A 22,515-nucleotide genomic window follows, 5' to 3' on the forward strand; every position below is an offset into this window, starting at 1 on the left:
GACGTCCCGTACATGAAACTCTATGCGATGTTTGAATTCCTCCAAAATCTTGCACCGAGAACACCGGCATGATGAATGCATAAACTACAACAAAGAACATAGATTCTGAGTTGTTGGTGGTCCAGGAACAAAAAATCAGCTCACATGCAGAATTCGACAAAAGCAAACATAGTTTTATAGAGACGCATAGAGCAGTCAATATGGAGGGAGGCAGGGAAAACCTTTCTTTCATTGTTGACCTCACGTTCAACTTAGTGTTTTATCCTATAGTTACAGCCTTCTAGAACGCTTAAATATAAACATTCAAAAACAGCTGCAGAATTCTATGAGGTCATATTGCAAATAGTAACACGCACCATATTTGTTTACTGACCTCTGGCACTATGCTGAGTCTGGTACCCAACAATGAAAAATTGCAAGGTCACAAGTCATTTATGCAATGTACACAGATCAAAGTTGCAGTCCCAAACGTATGCTGTCAGAGGAAATTCAGCTAGAGCAGAGCAATACTCCGTAAAGAACTTCTAAAGCCAAAAGACCCACGAAATTAATCAGAGGTTCGTGGAAAATATGGTAAGATCAAGCAATGTCGTACAGTTCGAAAACATAGAACGGACATTAGCATTTTGTTTCAGACAGCATGCGAAAATAGCATGAAATGAAACAGCACATACGAATTCGCTTATGGATTCAGTGTTTCATCACCCTCTTCCCTAATATGTCGAGAAATAAAAGTGTTTATCTCAAAATCCCAGCACCTAAAGGGATGACATAAACGGTTCATCTTGCTACTTATAACATAGTTTTAACTATTTCAGTCTGAAATCTTTTATGTGCGGTTAGTGGTGTAGCCAGTGTGTCATAGGTCGTAAAGGCAGGAAAGAAATGGCCCTCTAGCTCCTGTCTGAACTGTGGAATAAAGCTATAACCAGGGTTCAGTGGGACCCTCAGGTCACTAGGCCCCTGTGCAGCTGCACCTGCTGCACAAATGGAAGGCACACCTTGGATGGTGTCTGAGACATGTGATGAAGCTGAAATGAAGGTTTTCATTTATTGACGCATAAACGTAGAGTGAAATAATCATGTGTGACTTTAACCGAACTAATAAAGATTGTACGGGGACAAAATGTGCCCTCAGAGTAGTTTGCCAACATTTATAAGCGTGCTTTATATAACGTGATGTATTAGAATTGCACTAATCCGACATAATCCTAAACGTGTGCTATGATTTGCTTGCTTGAAATGCTTTAGCTTAGCATTACTTTAGTGGAGGCTTCGGCCTAGTTGCCTGGTCTCACGGTTTAGATGCTCGTATTTTTCCAGTGTGCTATTAAACGTGTATTTTTGCTTGAAGCTGTACTTTTCCACTGAGATCGTTCACATGCTTATCTTAAAGTTTCGTGCCAGCTTGGCATTTTTCTCTTTGCTCTAAGGTCAATCTGCAGGTGCGGACAATGGAAGCTCTGAAAGTGAGTTAATTGGTATAAAATGTTGCAACTTGCGTACCCATCTCCAAGGATAATGTATGCTTAAGTAAAAGCTTGAGAACTGTTGTTTTTGATTGGACAATTTGAAGCCAACCTATGAACCCTCCAATGGAAGACCCTACTGGATTTGAACTGTTGTCTATAAAAACCAGGTGCACAAGAAGAAAGTAGCCATTGCCAACTATTGCGGCTATTACCAGCTCGATACCCGCCATTTTGCAGACTTCGTAGCTATTATGGCCCACGTTGCTGCGACGCCATTTTGAAAGAGACTTTGATGCTTTCTCTAATCGAGAGAAAGAGACTTTAAATGATTTTTGCCCTAGAGACTTTAACTTTGATCCCTTTGCATGAAGTAGTAGTTTTACCTTGCCGCCGTGAGGCAATTGCCCCGTCCACCCCTGCCCCTTTGCCCCGTCCCATGCTGATCGAAACGGTACCCATGCTGATCGAGAAGCGGTACCTGTGAGACGAAGACTTCCTTGTATGCTGATCGTAATTGGTAAATATGAAAGGAAATTGTACAATTGCATTGTGTTTCTTTTAGGTAACCAACTGCTGATTTTTGACAAGATCCCTAGCTAGGAGTTTTCTAAATTAATGTTGCTAAATTGTTTTTGCATGAAGTCCCACATGCCGATGCTAATTTGAGGTTAGATGAGGATTCCTTTTGTTGCACGATGCAATTTGAGACCTTGTTATGCTGACTAAATGTATGCAATTAGTTCATTACAGATTATAGTTTTAGTGATTTGCATTGCTATTATCGAATGCCTTGTTATTCAAATGCTGCATAGATTGCACTTGTTTCGCCGCTATGGACAGCTATTAATGTTCATTTATGTTTATCATTGGTGTTGAGACACATTTATATTGTGCTAGCTTTGTTAATATAGGGAAATAAATTCACTAACTTTGAATAAACTGGTGTGGTTATTCCTGACTGAAAGGTCAAGGTTCGCCGAAATGTATTCTGGACTAATTGTCAAGTGTTATGTTGATCAGGGTATTGCTTATGTTCGTTATTGATTATTGATTTAACGAAATTGACTGATTAAGGGTGTCGTGGGTCCCACTTAGCCAAAAGATTCATCGGCCTAAAAGAGCGTCCAAATACAGGTAAATTACTAATTCGGAACGCTCTATCAGTAGATGGTAGCAGACGACGGTTTCGCCTTTTGGGACCCCGTACTCTTAAAGTACATGGTGTTGAATTAACTGTTTCGACTTTTGAGACCCCACTCGAGAAGTTGAATTAGATTTTTCTTGGATAAAACTGATTGACAGAATGATGATGGGCTATGTCCACCGCGACTTTCCCGGGATCTCGGAGCTTGCGAATGAAGAGAATGGAGGTGTGGAATCAGCGTTGGTGGTACTAGTGATGGTATGAGTGAAATTAGGGTTTTGCGCTTGCACAGCTTATTGCCGCAGATTGTGTGAAAAGGTTGCGAAGAATTTTTTTCTTTTTTTTAGAGGATAGCGGAGGTGCGACTCTGAGTGTAGAAGTAGAGAAGTCGTCGAACGTCATAGAAATAGCGGAGGTGCGACTCCGAGTGTGAGAGTAGGGAAGTCGTCGAACTTCATGTGCGTTTGGCGCTTTGTGCATAAAAAGGTCCACGTGGTTGTTGTTGTTGAGACGGGCCCTGCGAGGTCAAGAGACTCCGGAGTATGTTGATTTATGTTGTGGTCTGGGCGGTTTAGTAGGTTGATCGGGCGTGGTCAACGAGTCGGTACGTGTGTTAAGGGAGTGAAAGAAACTTCAACTTCGGGCTTTGACAAAATTCTAAGTGCACTAGAATAGATCATTGACAAGTTGAGAGTAGGTCTGCGGGTCGGATTTGCTTGCGAACGTGGGGACCGAGAAAGATGGAATAACTGCTGAGGCTAGTGAAAAATCCCTAAGGTCCTGAAGCGAATGTGTTACCCTTCCTGTAGTAAACCGACAGATCTGTTTTATTTTTGGTAGCTCGCGATATATGCAAGAAGTTGTTACGAGAGGAGCTGAATGAAGGAGGATTAGCCGCGAGGCTTTGTCAGCCGCAGTGTGTGTGAGTGTGACGTCACTAGGAGCCGCGCTGGGATAGGTTGGTTGCAAAGAAGGGTCGCGCACGGATTGGATGCAGTCCGTGGGGCTCGATTGGAAGGGGAAAGGCAAGCGAAGAGTATTCCGGGAATTAAAGTCACCTATTGATTACAAATTTTGCGAAATAAAAGACGAGAAAAATGAAATTTTTTAAAGCATTAAGGAGCGCGATGAAGGGGGAGTCTTATATTAAAGCGAGCGTAGGAGAGGAGACGCCACCCGAAGGTACACCAGCTTACATTGTAATGGAGGAAAAAGGGGTAGCTCTGTGCCTTTGGCTAAAGCAATGGCACAAGCTGACAGAGAAACATGGGAGCGTAGCGTTCCCGATTCACGGGACATTCAATATAAGGATACTAGAGAATTTGAGATTCACGATGTACGACATGAAGGTACCTCCAAGGCCAGCACAGTTTGAGGCTCTAGCAATTTGGGAACTGATGGCTAGACAGCAACAGCAAAATAAGTTCGAGAGCAGGATAAGAAAGGTAGAAAAGACACTAGCGGACGCTAGGTGGGATAATACACATAAGGTGTGGAGGTCAGATGTACTGCAGGGGATAAAATTGTTTCCCGCAATTACTAAGGAAGAAGAGGAGACAGGTAAGAAAGCTACCTGTAAGACAAACAGGAGGTGTTCCAAGGATAGAGAGGACGAGGAGAAGTTGAGAAGGGAAGAGGAGTTAGAGGATGAGGAGTTAATCATGCAATTGCTGAATGACCATCCACCACCTTATGCAGAGAGTGGACAAGGTCCAAGTACCAGTTCTGCCCCTCCGGCATCGGTACAGAACGGTGAAAGTCAGAGTTCAGGAGCATCATCGGGATCTAAGGACCCGAGTCTACTGTTCACCCCACAGATACCGCAGGTTAGGAGAATATATCCAGATGTGCCCATGTTGAAACCAGCAGAAAATTATCAGCCGCAGATGCCAGGGTACTACAGCAGTGACAACGGTGCAGGAATGATTCTAGATCCAACCGTAAGGGGAGTACAGAGTGGTCACAACCCGACATTGGCACAAGCCGAATCAACTCAGTTTCTGATGCCTCAAAAGCAGATGCAGGGGGGAAATGCACATGCTCAGATGACGGGGAGTCAGATGGGCATGCCGGCAATGATGACCCATAGTGTGGGAATGAACATGTCTCAGAACATGGGAAATGGACAGAACCCAGATGCGATATCCCTACCCATTACTGTAGGTCCACCAGTACCTCTGTACAGTCAGCCTAACTTAGGTATGAGCGGTCAGGGATCAATGCTACAGAATGGGACAGAAAGGAGGTGCATAGAAAACACTCCAGGGATAACTCCGATAGCGGCTCAGCCAACTGGATCCGGATCCTTGATGGAGTTTAGTCCCATATGTGCTCAGTCAACACTGGTGAGGTCGAGTCCCCCACTGATGATACCGCTGTCATCGAATACTGAAAAGTTGCCACAACCATCAATGGCAGTCGATGTGAATGCTACACTGATGGGGTTGAATGCGCAACAGCTGACACAGTGGTTCAACAGTCTGAATTCCACTCAAAACTCAGCCAGTGGGAAGGGAGAAGATTATATGAATAGGATGAGGTTGAACATGGAAGCACAAGAGTTGGTGGAAGGGACTATGGGTGTGAATAGGTTAGAGTCCTACTCGGAAGAAGAGCTGAGGTATCTATGTCCCAGGATTACGAAGGAAGTGAATAAGGTACATAAAAGCTTGCAGGAAATAGCAGACAAAAACGGGGTTGATATAGACAAGACAAAACACTTGAGCAGGAGCTATAGGTTGGATTTCGGGACCACAGATTTTGAACACATGAGGTCAGCAGGTATGAAGGCGCACCTTAGAGAATTGCTGCAGAGTGCACAAGTGTGGAGGTGCTTAGACAAATGGGAAAGCAGATGGGTAAAGAGAAAGGAAAAGAGGAGGGACAGTGCTACAGAGCTCAACGAGAAAAGACCACAGAGTAGCGAGGCAGTAACCATGTTACCCATGAGGGAGACAGCAGGGGGAAAATTAATACATGTACCATGGCACAGAAGCGACATTCAGTCATTTACGGATGATTTTCCCAAACTGAGAGAGAAGCCGATTGAATGGTATCAACAGACTGATAGGTTTGTGAAGCTTGCAAAATGTCTCTGGGAAGACCTGAACACCCTCTTTGAGATTGTGCTTCCGGCAGATTTGTGGGAGGATTGCAAAAGAGCTGTAGGCTGGCCGACAAGTAAACCAGAGAGAGACAGAGATACGGGTGCACCATCACCTATGGTGATGAGCCTGTACTATAAGGTAATTGAGCACCTGAAGACGAAGGTTGCCGCGAAAAATGTGGATTGGCAGAAGATCGATCGAACTGCCCAAGAGGCTAAAGAGTCGATTCATAGTTACTATGAGAGGTTGTTGAAGGCGTTTAAGAACTACAGTGGCACGGAAACAATAGAGGCAAAGGATATGCTTCATTTTGTGTTCAGATTTGTGGAAGGGCTGAGACCAGAGATAAGTCAGATGATAAAGTCGCATTTGATTTGTTGGCAGTCGAAACCTACTGATGAGGTGTTGAATTATGCGAAATACTGTAGCGACGAAATTGAAGTGAAACAGAAAAGGTTGGAAGAGAAGGTGATGATGATGCAACTTAAAGCAGCCCAGACAGGTCTGCAAGGTTTGCAAGGGGTGCAAGGGTTCCAACAGCAGGTACCGCAACCGCAGCCGCAGCCGCAGTTGCAGGGAAATATGGCGTTTCAGCCACAGGCCAGAGGCAGAAGCAGAGGAGGTTTTGTGAATAATGGTCCGGATTTGAACACTGTTGTGAATGGTGTGCAGGCAATGAAGAAGGTGATGCCGTGTCACGTGTGCGGAATAGTCGGTCATTGGAAACGCGAGTGCCCGATGGTGGTGCAGGAAGGTGCAGGTGCAGGTGTTAGTCAGCAAAACAATGATGTCAATGCATTTCAGACAATGAGGGGACCGAAAATGAGAGGTCCAAACACAAATTTTCAGACCGTAAATCAGTTGCAGGGATTACAACCTATGCAGCCGCAGCAGATGCAGATGCCCCGTATGCAGTTGACGCAAATGCAGCCAATTCAACAGCAGTTACCCATGGTACCTAATCAGCAAATGCAAATACCTTTGGCACCAATGAGTCAGCAGCAAGTGATGGTTCCTCCACAGGTCTCGGGTCAGGTAATGAGTACAAATGGCACAGTACAACAGTTCCCACTACACAGTGAGAGTGGAATAAACAATGTATGGGAGAGTGAAAGTTCAGAAGAAGAAGGAGATTGTGTGCTTGCAGCATCCTTGGAAGTTGATCAAAAGGGTCCGTACGTAGAGGGAAGAGTAATGGGTCATCGTGTTTCATTCTTGGTTGACACAGGAGCCACACGTTCAACTGTTAAGAGCAGTGAAGTACCAAATTTGCCACTCTCAGGGAGGACAGTTCAAGTGGTGGGAGTAGCAAATAGGCACCTGACGAACCCAATAACAGATCCGGTACCAGTCAGCATCGGTAACTATCAAGGGGTACATCAGTTTGTGGTATGTGACTCAAGCCCGATAGCACTGTTAGGGAGAGACTTGTTGTGCAAATTGGGTTGTTCGATTATGTGCTCGAACGAGGGAATAACAATTCAGACGAGCAGTGATGGGGAAGAAGAGGACAGTGTAGAGGGGGATGAGATGGAAACTGTTGATGAAGAGTATCCTCTGATTTGTCTCTTCCCGATGATAACTGAAGAAGATATTTCAGCTGAATTACGGGAAACAGTCGGAAAGGAAGTGTGGGATATGACAGGGAAAGAGGTGGGATTGATGAAAGGAGTGGAACCAGTGAAAGTGACTGTAAAGCCCAATGCAATCTTTCCCCAGACCCCACAATACCACATGGCACAAGACACCCTCATGAAAGTTGCCCAACTTATTGACGAATTTGTAAAACAGGGGGTACTGAAAGAAGTGTTAAGCAGTCCATGTAATTCACCAATAATGGGACTAATAAAGCCAAGTGGAAAGGTCCGACTAGTGCAGGACTTGAGGAAAATAAATGACATCATAGTAAAATGTTGCCCTGTCGTACCAAATCCAGCTGTGATAATGTTTCAAGTCCCTTGCGATGCCGAGTGGTTCTCAGTCATCGATTTGTCACAAGCATTCTTTTCTGTGCCTCTTCATGAGGACAGCCAATTCCTCTTTTGTTTCAAATTCCTAGACAGAATGTACAGTTGGTGTCGAATTCCTCAAGGGTTCTCTGAGTCACCGTCAATCTTCAATCAGATTTTAAAGAAAGATTTGGAAGCATTAGAATTGCCTTTCGAGTCAACCCTAGTACAGTACATTGATGACTTACTGGTTGCATCAAAGACAGAAAGTGGCTGCATAGCCGATACCATTGCCCTACTGAACCATTTGGGAAGGAATGGACACAAGGTGTCTCCTTCAAAGTTGCAGTTCTGTCAGAAGAAAGTGAAATACTTGGGTCACCAAATAGAGAAAGGGTCACGGAGAATAATGAAGGAAAGAATTACAAGTGTACTTGAAATGAGTCCACCAAAGACAAGGAGGGAGGTGAGGAAGTTTTTGGGAATGGTGGGCTACTGTCGCCAGTGGATTCCCAACTTCTCGACACTAGCGAAGCCTTTACTGAAACTGACCCAGAAGGATGTATTGGATCAAATTGAGCTGAAAGGAGATGAGATGGATGCTTTTATTGAATTGAAAGAATGCATGTGCAGGGCTCCAGCTTTAGGTATGCCTGATTACACAAAGCCTTTCACATTGTTTTGTCATGAACGTGATGCATGTTCTTTGTCTGTCTTGACCCAAGCCCATGGTGGCGTAAACAGACCAGTAGCGTATTTTTCAGCTACTTTGGATCCGGTCGCAGCAGCACTTCCAGGGTGTTTGCGCGCCGTAGCAGCAGTTGGTATCAGCCTCACTCAGAGTGAAGGAATAGTGATGGGACACCCAGTAACAGTCATGGTCCCTCACTCAGTTGAGATACTTTTGACCCGCTCCCGAACGCAACACATGACCGGAGCAAGACTCACAAGGTATGAAACGATAATTCTGGGCTCACCGAATGTGCAGCTGAAAAGGTGCACTACGTTGAATCCAGCAACCTTGCTCCCTGGAGAAAATACTGAAATTGAGAACGCTGAAGACGTCGAGCATGACTGCCTTCAGGTGACTGAATTTTGCACAAAACCTCGACCTGACATTAAGGATACTAAGCTTGATGAAAATGACCAAATTGTTTTTGTTGATGGTTCATGTCTAAGAGATGGGATGGGAATTTTGAAAGCAGGATATGCTGTATGTACTGTAACAGGTGTCTTGGAAGCGGGCTGGCTTCAAGGAGTCTATTCTGCACAAGTAGCAGAACTTGTAGCCCTTACAAGAGCATGTCAACTGTCTGCATTGATGAAAGTCACCATTTACACTGATAGTCAGTACGGGTTTGGAATTGTGCACGACTTTGGACAACTATGGTCACAGAGAGGTTTCCTGACTTCTTCAGGATCCCCAGTGAAAAACGGGGAGAGAATAAGGGAATTGTTACATGCCATTCAAATGCCAGCCGAAGTTGCAGTGGTAAAGTGTAGTGCTCATACAAAAGGACAGGATTATGTTTCTCTGGGAAATGCATATGCGGATCAAGTTGCAAGATTTTGTGCCTTGAACTGTATATTACTCAGGGATGAATGGAATTCGATAAGTGAGCCAGAACTCGAACCAGCTGAAGCATTTGCCTTAAAGGTCGTAGATACAATAGATGAATTAAAAGCATTACAGAATAACGTCAGGGAGGACGAAAGAGATTCCTGGATTAAATCACAGTGTATAAAGAGACCAGACGAGTTATGGGTTTCAAATGAGGGAAAATTTGTTTTGCCAAATAGTCTCTTATCACAGCTTGCGCGGTTCTATCATGGGCAAGCTCACCTAGGGAGAGATGCCATGATAAGATTGTTCAAAACTGATTGGTTTAACCCCAGATTTTGTCAAGCTGCAGAAGCAGTTTGCCATCGATGTGTCACTTGCCAGCAGATGAACCCAGGAAAGGGAACAGTTGTGAACGCGAGCCACATTGGCAGAGCCAGTGGCCCGTTTAGTCGAATGCAGATGGACTTCATTGAGATGCCTGTGCATGGAGGTCTAAAGTATGTGTTGGTGATTGTGTGCATTTTTAGTCACTGGATTGAGGCATACCCCACACGTAGAAATGACAGCCTTACAGTTGCAAAGCTACTGTTGAGAGAGTTGATACCACGTTTCGGATTCCCGATCTCTTTAGAATCAGATAGAGGAAGTCACTTCAATAACGAGGTGATAAAGTTACTTTGCGAAGCGCTGAACATTGAGCAAAAACTACATTGTAGCTATCGCCCTGAAGCATCAGGACTGGTGGAGCAGATGAATGGTACACTGAAATCAAGAATGGCGAAAATATGTGCATCGACAAATTTGAAATGGCCTGACGCATTGCCCTTGGCGCTAATGTCAATGAGAAACACCCCTGACAGAAAGACTGGATTGTCCCCGCACGAAATTCTCATGGGCAGGGCCATGAGACTTCCTGCAGTTCCCGCAAACGCGCTTTTGAATATTACAGATGATATGGTGTTAGACTACTGCAAAGGTCTGGCTGACGTGGTCCGCTCTTTCTCTCACCAGGTGGAAGCAACCACCTTGCCACCGATTCAAGGTCCAGGACACGCACTGAAAGCAGGTGACTGGGTTGTGGTAAAGAAGCACGTGAGGAAGTCGTGTCTGGAACCCCGTTGGAAAGGCCCTTTCCAAGTGATCCTGCCGACAACTACCGCTGTGAAGTGTGCGGGGGTTCCCAACTGGATCCACGCCAGTCACACAAAGAAAGTGTTGTGTCCCACAGATGAGGAAGTTGAAGCGCTGAAACTGCCAGTGCCTGATAAAACAGTGCTGAGTGCTGAGACAGAACAAAACCAAACTGAAAGCGAACAGGCAGAAGCAGGAGAGAGAGAGATATTATTGGAGGACGAAGAGACAAACTCACTTGGGGAAGACCAAGGAGAAAGTTCAGACAGCGACGAAGAAGCTGAAGGTGACAAAGAACCTGAAGCAGCTGAGGGTAGCAAAGAGCCTGAAGCAGCTGAGGGTGACAAAGAACCTGAAGCAGCTGAAAGTGATACAGAGCCTGACGAAAGTAAAGGTGACGAAGGGCTCGAAAAAGGTGAAAAAGCAGGAGAGCCTGATCAGAGGAGGGCTTTCCCAGAAGCAGACGATACAGAAAAAGAAAAAGAGAACGTGATTGATTCCCCAAAAGGAGGGGACAAGGCAGAACAGAACGAAAAGGTTCAAACTTCCACAGAAAAGGTTGCAGGTCCAACAAATGGACATGGTGCAAAGAGGAGACTGAGTATATCACCAGTAAAACAAAGGACTGAAGAAAGTTTGAACGACGGAGGAAGGCCAAAAGTGAAAGAGAAAAGAAAGGAAGTGTCTGTCGTGGTACCAACCTCAAGTGAAGGGAAAGACTTGACAAAAGAGGAAAGTACCAGCGAGGCAGAATCGAAAAGAGAAGCAAAATTGAAAAGGAAAAGGATACCGAATAGGAGATATTCCGGTCCAGAATGGGCATATGCAGTCAATGACGATTGGACTGACGAATTTGTATCTCTAAGCCTCGAGAACGAAGAAGAAGAGATACCAATAGAAAAGAAAAGTTTTATGGACTCTGTTGATTGAAAGGGTGATAAATGATATCGCTTGCTACAATATAACGTGAAACAAACAACCAGCTGAGACATTGCTAAACCGGATGAGACACTTGCTGAACTGATAAAGACTGAGTTATTGCCGAATTGAGACAAATGCTGCCAACCGATAAGTGACTGGCCTCCTGAAGAAAACTGTGTGAACATTGCGCTCGTTCAGCTTTGTAACTGAATTGCTAAATAGTTTCATTTATAGGTGCTTCTAGCTCTCTGATTCTATACAGATCATGACGCAAGACAGTAGAAAGAAATATTGTAAATATGTGTGTATAGGCTTGATAATTGCATGTGTAATAATAATAATGGCAATAGTGCTTGCAACACGTGGTAAGAGTGAGAATGAGAAAATTGACGCTTCTACTTTTGCTCCTGTTACTGTCACTGAACTAACCGCATTGAAAAGATTAGAATTAGATGAGAGACACTTGCATGATAAGAAGGAGCTTTCATATAACGTTTTCTATTGCTTGCTAACAGAATATGTTGAGACCATGGATGCGAAAGATTGTTATGTGTGTACACAGATACCGACATCAGTAAAGGAAGGGGTGACTTATCACCACATGCCTCTTACATACGGGATTACATGTAGTATAGTAATGTCTAGATTTTATGGTCAAACTAACATACAGTATTTTTACTCAAATTATGATGTTACCTTTGCATATGTTCCTATAATAGCGCAGCTAAGCCAGATTGCTAAAGATTGGGATGCTAAAATAATGAGGGAATTTTTCGAGCCAATGCTACCTTTTGAAACGGCTCACGCTCATAGGGAAAACCTTACCTGCTCGCTCTCTGCAGTAGAAATAAGCTTTTTAGATCGCACAGATGATAGAAGGGCACAAATGAATGCGAAATTAGAAAAAGAGCTACATAAGAGGACTTCAGTAGATAATTATGATTTTGCTGAAATAAAAACACAAGGGAGAATAGCTTTAGATGCTTGGCATGTAGGGAAATTTTGTATATATCGAGGTGAATCTTATTATGATAACATTTTCGTAGGAGCGAGTGAGTGTAAACATACGTTTATCTTTAAGGCCAAATGGACATTCATGATGAACGGACTTGACCCTGTCATTCCAGGTGTATATTACATTTGTGGGTATAATGCCTATTATCGTCTTCCGAAAGGATGGTGGGGGAGATGTTATTTGGGTATAGTGTTCCCAAAGGTTTATCAACTGGATGACCTATCGATGATTCAAAAGACATCTGGATCCCATCGTATCCAGAAAAGAGAGACCGCAGCTGCTGTGGTAGGAGATATATTTTGAGCTATGATTCCTTCATTGGGAGTTGTGGTGAATTCCATCAAAATAAGAAAGTTGTCTACTATAGTGGACAACATGTTGACAAAGTTTTCAGGTGCTATAATCCTGATAGATGCTGAACTTGCAGCGGAAAGAGCTATGACTCTTCAAAATAGGCTTGCTTTAGACATTCTTTTAGCAAAGGATGGCGGCGTTTGCAAAATGCTTGGTGCACGACACTGTTGTACGTATATTCCCGATAACAGTGTGAAAATTAAAACTATGCTTGCTAATCTAACAAAAGAAAGTGCAGATTTGAAGGAATTGAAAGAACCAGGAGTGTGGGAGAAGGTTGGAAAAGGACTTGCTTCAGTGGGAAATTGGATTGGGGGAATTTGGAATGGAATATTACTAAAAATAATAGAGGGAATATTAATTGTACTGATTTGCATATTTGGAATTTGGGGAATAAAAAGGGGAATAATAATGATTATGGAAAGAATTAAAAGAAGGAAGGAAGAGAAAATGATGAAAAGAATGGCAGAAGAATACAAAGCGAAAACTAGGGGAATTAAAAGGAAAAGAGAACTGACAGAATTTTAATGGAATAAAATTTGTGGGCATGATTTGGTGTGATGACAAGTAGTCATCAGAGGAGGGATTGATGAAGCTGAAATGAAGGTTTTCATTTATTGACGCATAAACGTAGAGTGAAATAATCATGTGTGACTTTAACCGAACTAATAAAGATTGTACGGGGACAAAATGTGCCCTCAGAGTAGTTTGCCAACATTTATAAGCGTGCTTTATACTGTATAACGTGATGTATTAGAATTGCACTAATCCGACATAATCGTAAACGTGTGCTATGATTTGCTTGCTTGAAATGCTTTAGCTTAGCATTACTTTAGTGGAGGCTTCGGCCTAGTTGCCTGGTCTCACGGTTTAGATGCTCGTATTTTTCCAGTGTGCTATTAAATGTGTATTTTTGCTTGAAGCTGTACTTTTCCACTGAGATCGTTCACATGCTTATCTTAAAGTTTCGTGCCAGCTTGTCATTTTTCTCTTTGCTCCAAGGTCAATCTGCAGGTGCGGACAATGGAAGCTCTGAAAGTGAGTTAATTGGTATAAAATGTTGCAACTTGCGTACCCATCTCCAAGGATAATGTATGCTTAAGTAAAAGCTTGAGAACTGTTGTTTTTGATTGGACAATTTGAAGCCAACCTATGAACCCTCCACTGGAAGACCCTACTGGATTTGAACTGTTGTCTATAAAAACCAGGTGCACGAGAAGAAAGTAGCCATTGCCAACTATTGCGGCTATTACCAGCTCGATACCCGCCATTTTGCAGACTTCGTAGCTATTATGGCCCACCTTGCTGCGACGCCATTTTGAAAGAGACTTTGATGCTTTCTCTAATCGAGAGAAAGAGACTTTAAATGATTTTTGCCCTAGAGACTTTAACTTTGATCCCTTTGCATGAAGTAGTAGTTTTACCTTGCCGCCGTGAGGCAATTGCCCCGTCCACCCCTGCCCCTTTGCCCCGTCCCATGCTGATCGAAACGGTACCCATGCTGATCGAGAAGCGGTACCTGTGAGACGAAGACTTCCTTGTATGCTGATCGTAATTGGTAAATATGAAAGGAAATTGTACAATTGCATTGTGTTTCTTTTAGGTAACCAACTGCTGATTTTTGACAAGATCCCTAGCTAGGAGTTTTCTAAATTAATGTTGCTAAATTGTTTTTGCATGAAGTCCCACATGCCGATGCTAATTTGAGGTTAGATGAGGATTCCTTTTGTTGCACGATGCAATTTGAGACCTTGTTATGCTGACTAAATGTATGCAATTAGTTCATTACAGATTATAGTTTTAGTGATTTGCATTGCTATTATCGAATGCCTTGTTATTCAAATGCTGCATAGATTGCACTTGTTTCGCCGCTATGGACAGCTATTAATGTTCATTTATGTTTATCATCTGGTGTTGAGACACATTTATATTGTGCTAGCTTTGTTAATATAGGGAAATAAATTCACTAACTTTGAATAAACTGGTGTGGTTATTCCTGACTGAAAGGTCAAGGTTCGCCGAAATGTATTCTGGACTAATTGTCAAGTGTTATGTTGATCAGGGTATTGCTTATGTTCGTTATTGATTATTGATTTAACGAAATTGACTGATTAAGGGTGTCGTGGGTCCCACTTAGCCAAAAGATTCATCGGCCTAAAAGAGCATCCAAATACAGGTAAATTACTAATTCGGAACGCTCTATCACATGTTTAGTTCTTTAAACGCTCGTGAGTTTGTGACACGGTTGTGCCTACTGGAAAGGTTCTATAGATTTTGAACAGAAATGTGTTATGAAGAGTTGTTCACCCAACAAACAACTTGTCCATTAGCGAGTTTACAAACCTGATTAAAATGAAAGTAAAACACAAGCTTAATTTTCTAAAATGAAACAGAAAGCCAGATGAAGAGGCAGGGGCGGCTCCTCTATTTAGTTGGAGGAGCCTTGTTCCCCCGCCAGCAGGAGCAGCTGCAAACCTTTTGCCAAAAAACAATAACAAACTGTGTATATTAACGTGTTTTGGTAAAAGGGGGAGGACATACATGCACAGTAGGCTCTGTCCGGCTCCCAGTCTGCCTGGGAGTGCCCTGTCTGGGCGCTACCAGCCAATCCTGATGCTCCTCTGAGCAGCGTCAGGATCGACAGCATGAAAGGCTGGGAGCCCGTGCCTTAAGCCAGCAGAGGAGCAAATGGAGCGGTGCAGTGGCAATGGAGGTAAGTGTTTTTTTTAATTTTTTTTATTAATTTAATTTTTATTCCCCCCGCCCCGCGTGCCGCCCTGCCCCTTCTGCACGCCATGAACCGCAACTAATAACAGCAATTGAAAACCTTAGGAAAAAGGGGATTTTTTTCTGCTGAATAGTTTATCCATGCAGTACATACACACTCATTTGTTTAATTGAACAGTATAAATAGAGTAGTTTCAAAACTCACCTGTTTTACATCCCTATGGAAAAGGAGAGTCCTGAGGGCTACCCGTTGTTCAATCTCTTTCTGACGGGTGTGTTTGAGATTTGCAACACTCACTTTTGAATTTCAGTTCTTGTTGACCATGACTGGTTTGTGTGACTCATTTCAGAGCTGATATTTTTCTCTTTAACAACAGGTTTTTAAATGTGTTATTTATGTGCCTTTTGTGCTTTTAGTTGTTAATAGCTTATACTCCCACGTAACTCGCACCCTCGCCATGCAGTGCTAATTACCACCCACATGGCTGTAACATCTGACATGACATCATTGATGACAACACTGTGAATGGTGGGAATGTGAGCTATAGTTACTTTAGGGCTTGAGTTACATCTCCTTGAAATAACTATACCTGGTGAAGTTCAGTGGTTTTGTTAGTTTAATTGACATTTTCACTGAACTATGACATCGCTCTTTATATAAATATATATATATGTATATATATGTATACATATATATATTTATATTTTTAGGAATGGGAGAGAGCGGTGAGTCCATTTCCAGACAGGGCACAGCAGAGCCACGCAGGTTCACGATTACTTTTGACACCCAGTGATGATGCGTGTGAAATCCAATTGCATGGTGTTGGAAAACCATGCTGTGTGGGGTTTGCATCATTATCAGCAGCCGCAAACGGGTGTTGCATCGTTTGTCCAGCTGTGTTGTGTCGATCTCCCAGCCGCGATGCAGGTGGAGTGTTGATTTCAGCTGCGAAGCAAGTGGTGCGCTGTTTATCAGCTGCGTTGCAGACGGTGCGTGGAAAATTTCCCCGCACAGTGTTCTGTGCGTGGATTTCAGATCTTGTTCTGGCAACTTCACCTTTCAAGGGCCCAGGGTCTAGATAGGGTATCACTTGGCAGGGCAGGAGCCTCAGTGTAGAGTCTTCGTGCTGGCAGAGAAAGTCTTTGATGGCCTCGAGACTTCAACACAAGCTCAGTTCAAGCCCTTGCAGGAATGCACAACAAAGTCCAGTCTTTTTCCCCATTCACAGGCAGAAGCAGCAACTGCAGGATAGCACAACAAAGCTCAGTCACAGGCAGGGACAGCACTTCTCCTGAGCTCTTCTCTTTGGCAGAGATTCCTCTTGGTTCCAGAAGCGATCTAAAGTCTGGGGTTTTTGGTCCACTACTTATACCCTTTTCTGGCTTTGAAGTAGGCAATCTTCAAAGGAAAGTTTATGTTGTTCACAAGATCCTGCCTTGCCCAGGCCAGGCCCTAGACACACACTAGGGGGTTGGAGACTGCATTGTGTGAAGGCAGGCACAACCCATTCAGGTGTAAGTGACCACTCCTCTCTCCACTCTAGCTCAGATGGCTCATCAGAATATGCAGGGTACACCCCTGTCCCCTTTGTGTCACTGTCTAGAGGAGATTCATAAACTGTCAGTCTGCCCCACACGGGGAATCCACAAACGGGCAGAGTCACAGAATGGTAAAAGCAAGAAAATGCCTACTTTCTAAAAGTGGCATTTTCAAACTGACAATTTAAAAAACAACTTTGCCAAAAGATGTATTTTTAAATTGTGTGTTCAGAGACACCAAACTCCATATTTCCATTTGCTCCCAAAGGGAAACTCCACTTAAAGAATATTTAAAGGCAGCCCCCATGTTAACCTATGAGAGAGATAGGCCTTGCAACAGTGAAAAACGCATTTGGCAATACTTCACTGTCAGGACATGTAAAACACATCAGTACATGTCCCACCTTTAACATACACTGCACCCTGCCCCTGGGGCTACCTAGGGCCTACCTTAGGGGTGCCTTACATGTATAGAAGGGGAAGATTTAGGCCTGGCAAGTGGGTACACCTGCCAAATTGAATTGGCAGTTTAAAACTGAACACACAGAAACTGCAGTGGCAGGTCTGAACCATGTTTACAAGGGCTACTACTGGGCACCTTGAGTGTTCTTTACTAGGGACTTACTAGTAAATCAAATATGCCAATAATGGAAAAGCCAATTACACATAGACTTGACACAGGAGCACTTGCACTTTGGCACTGGTTAGCAGTGGTAAAGCGCCCAGAGTACCAAAAACAGCAAAAACAGAGTCCAGCACACAGTCAAAATATGGGAAGCACAGGCAAATATATATATATATATATATATATATATATATATATATATAAATATATATATATATTGATATGTATATGCTAGACCTGACAGCCTTAGGGTGGTTGTTCCCCAACTTTTTGCCTGCCTCCCTCACCATTGCTAAAGTGCCTACGCTCTCTCCCTTAAACATGGTAAGATCGGTTCATCCCCAATTGGCATATTTGATTGACTTGTAAGTGCCCAGTAAAATGCACTACATGTGCCCAGGGCCTCTAAATTAAATGCTACTATTGGGCCTGCAGCACTGATTGTAGCCTCTTTAACCGTGTCTCAGGTCTGTGTGTGGAGTTTCACTGCCAGTTCGACATGGCATTTAAAAGTACTTGTCAAGCCTTAAACTCCCCTTAGTCTACATATAAGTCATCCCTAAGGTAGGCCCTAGGTAACCCATAGGGAACGGTGCAATTTAGGTAAAGAGCAGGACATGTACATATGTGTTTTATGTGTTCTGGTAGTGGAAAACTCCTATATTCACTTTCCATTACTCTGAGGCCTGCTCCTTTCATAGACTAGCATGAGGAGCACCCTCATATACTTTTTTAGTGGTAGTTTCTGGTCTGGAAGTGGTAACCGGGTCATATTTAGTGTGGCCAGAATGGTAATAGAAAATACTGCTTATTGGTGAGGTTGGATTTTATATTACTATTTTAGAAATGACACTTTTTGAAAGTGAAAATTTCTCTGCACTTAAACCCATCTGTACCTTACAGCCTGTCTCTCTTTTGCATTTCACCAAGACAACTACACACACAGGATACTCAGGGGGTCATTCTGACCCTGGTGGTCCATAACCGCCATGGCGGAGGGCGGCAGAAGCACCGCCAACAGGCTGGCGCTGCTTCCTGGGCTATTCCGACCGCGGCGGTAAAGCCGCGGTCAGAAAAGGGGAACCAGCGGTTTCCCGCCGGTTTTCCCCTGGCCCAGGGAATCCGCCATGGCGGCGCTGCTTGCAGCACCGCCATGGGGATTCCGACCCCCTTTCCGCCAGCCTGTTTCTGGCGGTGTCCCCCGCCAGAACCAGGATAGCGGGAACGGGTGCCGTGGGGCCCCTGGGGGCCCCTACACTGCCCATGCCACTGGTATGGGCAGTGCAGGGGCCCCCTAACACGGCCCCACAAAGATTTTCACTGTCTGCTTTACAGACAGTGAAAATCGCGATGGGTGCCATGCACCCGTCGCACCCCTGCAACTCCGCCGGCTCCATTCCGAGCCGGCTTCCTCGTTGCAGGGGCTTTCCCACTGGGCCGGCGGACGGCCTTTTGGCGGTCACCCGCCGGCCCAGCGGGAAAGTTGGAATGACCGCTGCGGTCCTTTGACCGCGGTGCGGTCATTCGGCTGTAACCGCATGGCGGGCGGCGCGGTCAGAATGACCGCCTCAGTGACATCTGCATTCATCTGGATATTGAATGGATCTTCCTGGGCTGGAAGGGTTGAGGTCCTGACACTTACATTTCAAAGGCCAGTGGCCTGCCCTCCCACAATGGACTGATAAACCTCCTCACTGGGACCCTGACAGACAGGACTGGGCTGAAAGAGGAACCTGTGCACTTCAAAACCACTTTTTGATGTCCTTCCCAGTTCAAAGGAATTTTGGGTACATATAAACTGGGTCTCTGACCCCACCAACTCAGACGCTTCTGGACCTACACCTGCACCCTATCAGAGGAGCTACCTGGCTGCCCAAAGGACACATCTGGACCGCTTTGCTGAGAAGGACTGTTGTCTTGCTGATGCCGTGCTACCCTGCTGGTCTCTGACTTTACTGAAAAGGACTCTGTCCTACACAAAAATGCTCTCCAAGCATTTGGATTGAGCTTGCCTCCTGTTTTCTGAAGTCTCAGGGCTAACAAAGACTTCAGCCCTTCAAGAAACTCCTTGTTCATTGAAAATCGACGCACCACCTGACAAAATCAAGATGGAGCCTGCATTGCAACTGAGAAATCACCACACAGCAGACCGGAATGACGCAGCCCTGACTTCCCAACTGGAAATTCGATGCAACGCTTGCCTTGCGACGGAACATTCAACGTATAGCTACCGGATCATCACAGCGCCCGTGCCTTCTTCCAGCGTGTCAAGGATTTTCGACACATCCTTCCTGGGTGTCAAAATATCACTGCATCGCAATGAGGAACCAAGCATGCACTGAAAAATTGTTCAAACCCTTGCAGCGTGGAAAGAAATAATGTGTTGTCTGTGCTGCATCAGAAAATTTTACGCTCCACAATATTTTTACAAGCATTTCCTCCTCTGTGGTCTTGGTGCGTCGTTATTTTTTACTCATATAAGGTACTGTGTCTAACAAACAGACAACTGTTTATTTCTAAGGATGAAGACTCTTAAATCTTTCAAAAGTCAGATTTAAACTTGGGCTTATTGGATCTTTGTCATTTTGACCTTCTTTTATTCAGATAAATATTATCAATTTTTCTAATCATGGGTGCTGTATTTTTGTGGTGTTTTCACTGTGTTACTGTATGAATTATTGCACAAATACTTTACACATTGCCTTCTAAGTTAAGCCTGATGGCTCAGTGCCAAGCTCCCAGAGGGTGGGTACAGGAAATTTGGATTGTGTGTGACTTATCCTGACTAGGATTGTGGTCCCTACTTGGACAAGGGTGTGTGCCTTGCCGAGTTGGTTCTCATTATCCTAATGAGGCTACTGGATTTGGTGGGCAGAATCACCTGAATTGTGGGGTGCTGAGTTCAATCCCACACTATGTGACACCTGTCTGTCTAATGTGGGTTTTCCGGCTAACGGACAGCACCTCATCTCTGCCCAAGAACAGGGATGATTGTGGTAACCAGGTGCATGGCAAGAAAGACTCCTTAGGGGAATCGTGGTTGATTAGATCTCTTTCCTTTCTCTCAGTTGCATTAGTCTCACACAGGCAAAGTCAAACAGAGACAGAATATAGTTCAATAAGCGCTTATTGACATAACTGCATCTTAGATAAAATGGCTTGTATTGCAATAACTAGAATGATAAAACACACAAAAAGCAAAAGGGTGACAAGGAGTGTGAAACACAAAAACAGTCCCACCATACTGTCACTAGGAGTGATATATATATTTTTCCTACCTAAGGTATTGTAGAGCACAGCGTTATAAGCCCTAATCCACCCTTCAGTTTTCACACCTGGAAAGAACTCATCCCTCATACCTGAGCAAAGAAGCCTGTAGTCTAGAGAGACAGCGTCCACATATAGGCCAGGGATTCGGTAGTTTAAGCAAGCAGCTGTAGCAAAGATAATTAGCATGCAGTTGTGGTCATCTGGCTGAACGCTCCCTCAAAATGTGCATGGGACAAAGGAGTGTTTTATAAGAAAATTGTTGATATTCTAAGAAAAGGTTCCCACGTAGGAATATGTATGTTTCTGTGAATGTTGGAGACACAGCATACCACTTTTGCCTGCAACCCTATCTGACTGCAGCCTTAAGGAAAGCACAAAGTGAAATGCTAAGAACGTGATGCTTTCCCAGGCGAAGGAACAAATAGAGAAAATAAAACAACACCACAAATGTGGCTAATGCTAGAGAAATCTAAACGACATGGCCGCAGGAGCTCTCGCTATGCTCCGTGGCTGAGCCACAGACATAGGGAGAGCGCTCTAGAGTCAGACGCGCTGTGAGGCTCTGAGGGGCTTCCAAGACGGAATGCGGAAGCGAAGCTGTCTCTAGGACTCCGAGGCTGAAGCCAAAGCGGTTTCCAGGCAGTTACTAGGACGCCGAGTCAGACGCACTGTGAGCAGCCTCCAAGACGCCGAATGCTGAAGCGAAACTGTCTCTAGGACACCGAGGACGTGGAAGCTGAAGCCGAGGCGGTTTCCAGGCGGTATCTAGGACGCTGAGTCAAGGGATCTCCCGGACGCCGAGGAGGTGTAAAAGAAGCGGTCTCCAGGGACGCAAAGCCGGGCAAAGCTGAGTATTTGACACATTCCATTTGGATCGATTTCGATTTCTTCCGATCACGAAGCCTTCGTCCTTGCCCAGCCCAGTACACAGAGGAAGGGGCTTTCAGGAACAGTCTAAGGAGAGAGAATAGGGGAAAGATTGAACTGAAAAAGACTGCTATACATTTTTTTCTAATTTTTTTGTTTGTTTGGGGGGAGCCTGACTGTCACCACCCCAGTCTGCTGGGGGGGTGGATTTTATTTGAAGAGTAAATTTTTTTTTTTTTGTGTGGTTATTTTGCCCCTGTGAATCCTGTGAGCTCAGCCATATAAGGATACTGTCATTTTGAAGGAACTGTTAGAGTGGAGAAGTATCCATTTAAGGTGCGGATTTGAGGCTGATCCCTGGTATGACTTGCTGGACCCCCATTGGCGCTTCACTAATAACTCAATTTAATCACACCTGAGGGGGGCAGGACAGGAGTCCCTTTTTTTTCTCATCTTCTTTTGCCGGGACACGGCTACTCAGTGATTTTTGGGAAGATGCGGCGTTCTCCACATTATGCATTGGAGGCAGGCCGCCCTGCCGCCAGGGTTCCTAGAGCAACACGCACTGCCAAACAAAAACGCCCCCTACCTCCAGATAATCATTTGCACAAGGCTCCGGCTTCCGTACCTCTCCTACCCTGCGCTATAGATTCAGCCTCTAACCCTACTTCGCCCCTACCTCTTAATCTACCACCCTCCGGGACTAACTTGTCAAGCCCTCCCCTCAGCTCGGACTGCCCATCTGACGAATCAAGGGCTCTGCCAGCCAATTCGGATCCTAGCCCGGGGTCATTCGAAGGCTCTCCACTGCTCACTCAGTCGACCCCCGG

This window comes from Pleurodeles waltl, chromosome 9 (genome assembly GCF_031143425.1).
Source record: "Pleurodeles waltl isolate 20211129_DDA chromosome 9, aPleWal1.hap1.20221129, whole genome shotgun sequence".
In the NCBI taxonomy this organism is placed as follows: Eukaryota; Metazoa; Chordata; class Amphibia; order Caudata; family Salamandridae; genus Pleurodeles; species Pleurodeles waltl.